Source organism: Lactuca serriola, chromosome 4 (assembly GCF_051521515.1).
Source record: "Lactuca serriola cultivar US96UC23 chromosome 4, Lser_US96UC23_V15, whole genome shotgun sequence".
Lineage (NCBI taxonomy): Eukaryota > Viridiplantae > Streptophyta > Magnoliopsida > Asterales > Asteraceae > Lactuca > Lactuca serriola.
Window position 1 is genome coordinate 345,260,322 of NC_136411.1, and position 4,801 is coordinate 345,265,122.

The following is a 4,801-nucleotide window of genomic DNA, read 5'->3' on the forward strand; positions in this document are numbered from 1 at the left end:
AACACTATGGTTACTCTTAATACAGAAGGTGGAGGAAGTGAGGGCCAAAACATATAAGGCATATAATGGGGTTTAGAAGCTGTTGGCTATATAGCTACTTTGCGTGACCAAATTTCTAATCAGTTACTTTCAAATGGCTACCGTTAAATTTGTATGCAATATATTACGTACTTTTTGATTTTGTATGACAATTTGTATTTGGATTTTGTATGACACTTTGTATTTGGATTTTAAATGATGTATGTTTAATTTAGATTTTATGTGATAGTTTGTATTTTTATAATAATTGTATCAAGCAATATAGATAAGATAGGGGTAATATGGTCAGTTTCATCATTCAGCACAATCAGTCAAAGAAATAATCAAACAACATAAACTCCGTCAGATGTGGACTCAGTCAGCATTTCTAATCCAGTCAGTTTCTAACCCAATCAGCTCTAACTCGGTCAGCAACTATCAAACGACCCCTAAGTTGTTAAAAAATTACTTGATATCTCAGGTATTATTGACTAAAACATCTCAATGTTCAAAACTTGAGTAACTTCGTTTATGTCTCGTTTGTTTATATAAACAAGACTAATAAAGCACGAGGTAGTTATTTCATTAAATTTATTTTCTGGTGAAATTAAAAAAAAATTATATATTTCGGGTAATACCCGAATTACCCAAACCCGACCCGATACCCGAATTACCCGAATTTAATTTGGGTCGGGTAACGAGTATTTTTTTTAACATGAAAAACCCGAATTATCCGAAATCCGAAAAAATTAACCGATCAACACCTCTAGTGCAAGTGCCATAACAGATCGATTCAGTTTTAGCAGTTAACGAAAATTAGTGTTTTACTGTTTAGTTTTCTTATAATTGTCATAAGTTTTGTATACGAACTTTGTTTCGGGCGTTTTTTATATTTTTGGAAATACGGATAGGGTCAGGGCTGGGAAATTAGGGAACTCGAGGTTAGTTTTAAGCAAGGGAAATATGGGAAACCATGTGTGGGGGAGTGGGACACTACGGTCCTGTTGACATCTCTATATGCTCGTTCGGTTTAAAGAATATAAGGTTAAAAATCATGATAGGTGTTAATGATTGTCATCAAGCATTTGAATCTCAAAAAAATGGGTTACCACCTATTAGTGAATTTATCTTTAATTTCTAATATCTAACATTAATTTATTTACAAAGAAAATAATTGCACTGAAATAACTTTGAAGACAAATCACATAATCTAAAATACTCCGATCTAACCCTAGCTTCTTTTCAAAATCTAAACTAAGTTATACTCATTGCATCTCTTCATTGATTGTAATTTTTTTCTTTAATCAGATATTGGGATCATCTTTTAGGACTACATAGCTTTGGAAAAATAGTATGACATGCTTGACTTTCTACCAGAGCTTACCATATTATTGGCGTTCGTGCGCCTTTCTGCATGGTTCAACGAGAGAAACAAAGTTTTAAAGCTTTAGGATGAAGTTGACAAAGTCAATGTCTTTAATCCCTTACTTGATTTCACGAGTCAAAAGGATGTGTATAAATTTAATTATATTGAATTGACCAGATAGTTATAAACATTCTACTTCATATGAGAAAAACAGGACGTGTCTAAATTTATGGAAACCATTAATTTTAGTCGACTCTCTTTGCATCAGAAGGCGTGAAGTTCTTAATTTTCTGGCATGGCCTCATCAGCAGCCTCTTGTAGCTTCAGTGCAAATTCTAGACCCCAAACAACATCCTCCATAGTGGGTCGTTCACTCCCTTCCTCATGCAAGCAACCATTTGCCACCTCTCCTAACTTCATTAAGCTTCCATGTACAATTTCACCATTTAGCTTTGGATCAATTATTTCATTAAGCGATCCCTTTCTATAGCAAGACTTACCCCAACTCGCCAAACTCACTTGGTCGCCACTCAGGTGTTGAAGGATAACAGGTCTTGCACACAGCACTTCAAACAAAACCACCCCAAAAGAGTACACATCAGACTTATCAGTCAGATGTTTCGTTTTGCAATATTCAGGATCTATATACCCAATACTACCTTTCACCAACGTACTAACATGTGTTTGAGAAGGGTCATTGGACCCAAGCTTTGACAAACCGAAATCCGACACCTTAGCCACCCATTTTTCATCCAGTAAAATGTTTGTGGACTTAACATCCCTGTGAATTATCATCCGCTTTCCACTTGTGTGAAGATAATGCAACCCTTTGGCTGCGCCAATGCAAATATGGAGACGTGTTTTCCATGATAAAGGAGGATTGTTTGTGTTGTAAAGATGTTCACGTAAAGTACCATGAGTCATGTACTCATACACGAGAACCATCTCTCCATTGTCATCACAGTATCCGATTAGGGTTACCAGATGGAGATAACGTAGCTTCGATAACATTGCGATTTCTGTTCGGAACTCATGAACACCTTGGCTGGATGATTGGTTGAGTCGTTTGATTGCTACGATGGTTTTTGCGTTGTCAATATACCCTTTGTATACCTTGCCAAACCCTCCGTTGCCTATGACACAGTTTTCGTTAAATTCATCCGTAGCAAGTTTGACTTCTTTAAGTGTAAAACAACGGCAGCGATCCGATGGCAAATTTGTAGAGTTTGACTCAGTGGAAGTTGCGCCCCACCATGACTTGTCTACGGCTCCACTTCGCCACCATAAAACTATAAGTACAAGAACAGAAAACCAGACTATTCCTCCTCCAACACCTCCAATTATCACGACATATGGAGCTGTCTTCTTTTTCAGTTTAATGGGAGATGTCGGCTTTTCTGGTGGTGTTGTAAAACTAGATATCGGGTTGGGGCTAGAAAGATTACCAGTCATGTTCAACTTGAAGATTTCCAAACCATTCAAATAGGCATCACGATATTCTTGAGATTGGTCATTGGGAAGCATTGAGAGCCACAAATCTCGCTTGCTTCCGTAGCCATCTATGCCGTTCATAAACACAACATAATCCTTGAATACAGGATACCCGGTTCCTGGAGTCCAGAAGAACACATCAACTTCATCCTCAGCAGTTCGATTATTAATGAAGAGCTTGAAAATCATTTGTCCTTTAATAGTGTATTTTGGTATAAGGTTGCAAAAATGGAGCCTGAGCATGTACCAAAACCCAGAATCAACAGGGAGTCTCCAAGTCCGAATATATTGGTCAGAGTGATTGCCCATACTCCTTTGGGTTTGATAAATTAGCTTAGGCGCGGTATAATTAGGTGTGTCCGTTGTGTACGTTATCGGAATTTGACTAACAGGCGTAAGTCCCATCATTAAAGAATGAAATAAGTAAGACCCATCAGGATCCCATGATCGATACATACCGGTATCATCGTTGCCTGAAATTTGTGCCCCGCCCACGTTTAGCCGATACATATTTTCAAGACCCGTGTAGTCATCAATAACAGGGCCTAAATATGTTCCCACGAACCTTATCTTTTTATTCTTGAAGTACAACTTTTCCGGCATAGAAACAATTTCAATACCATTGATGAAGGCAAACGAGTTGGGTGAGGGTGTAAAAGTAACGTTTAGGATTTGGGTATCTTTTACGTAGATGATGTATTCTTTCACAAAACTTGGTTTGGAGAGAAAGGAAGATGTTAGAGAAGCACTGAAGTTGGTCAAGAGAGAATAACCATTGGATGATACTGAGAAGAAAGATTCGTCCGCTTTCAGGCCGTAGTAGGTGGCAGGATAGAAATAGAGGCGGAGAAATTTAGGGCCTTGGGAGACAGGAAACATGTAGGTGAATGAAAAACTGTTAAAGATTCGAGCAGTGGCGTAAGGGATTTGATCGACTGAAGGATGTTGGACCGAAGGTTGGGATGAAAAGGAGGTGGTGCCGATGTTGGAGGGTACGAATTTAGAATTTTCATCACCATCCCATCTTCTCCCGGAAGTTATGGCACTGGAGGAAGAACCGCAGTTTAGGAGGAGGATTTCGGTGGCTTTGTATGGTTGAGCGGTGGCCGTGGTAGAAAGGAGGAGGAAAGAAAAGAGTTGGAAAGTGAAGGTGAACATGGTGTTTCGGATAGCTTAGGTTAACAAGATTATTACTGGTTTTTATAAATCATACCAGGGGCATCTTTATTTTCTGCTTCAGTACGTAGTAGACTTGGAAAGCCAAGCCTTGGACGTGTTTTCCGGTAAAAATCAGCATCCAGGGAAGACTTTACAACCACTTGACCATACACTAGACAGACCATAACAATGGGAAAGTGACAAGTGAACTTGATATTTGGTGTAGAAAAAAGATAGGCTAAAATTCAAAATTGGTGATTTGGTTTTCAAAATATCAAAATTTTAATTTGCATGGTCGAAAAGCTAAAATTTTATACACACGTAGTTCCTTTAAAACATAAATAAGAATCATTACTTTTTAATTTGTTTTTATGTTATATTTTTGTATTTATTTTAATTTTTTTATAGTTAATTTTTTAAAGAAAACTCAAGATGAGATAGTTGTATCCTAAATTCCAAGGTGGAGGAACTATACATGAATAATGATATTCCCTTAGTTTTAAAATAATTATCCACATACAAAAAAAATACACAGATTAAACAAACATTAATTATCATTAACTTTATTAAATGAAATGTAGTCTTACTCTTTTGTTGTATTTAATTTTATGGTAGTTACATTTAATTTCATGATAATTTAACTAATAATGATGAGTATTATGACAAAAAACATATTTATTTTTAGAAATAGACTCTTATTTTGAGACAAACCAAAAATGAAACATGAACTATTAATATGAGACAGAGGGAGTATGTCACAACTAGGAA

At 36.7% G+C, this 4,801-nt stretch overlaps 1 pseudogene; it reads right to left on the bottom strand.

Moving 5' to 3' along the window:
- Window positions 1-1,302: 1,302 nt before the first annotated feature.
- Window positions 1,303-4,128, bottom strand: LOC145097537 (receptor-like protein kinase FERONIA pseudogene; annotated as a pseudogene).
- Window positions 4,129-4,801: the final 673 nt, after the last annotated feature.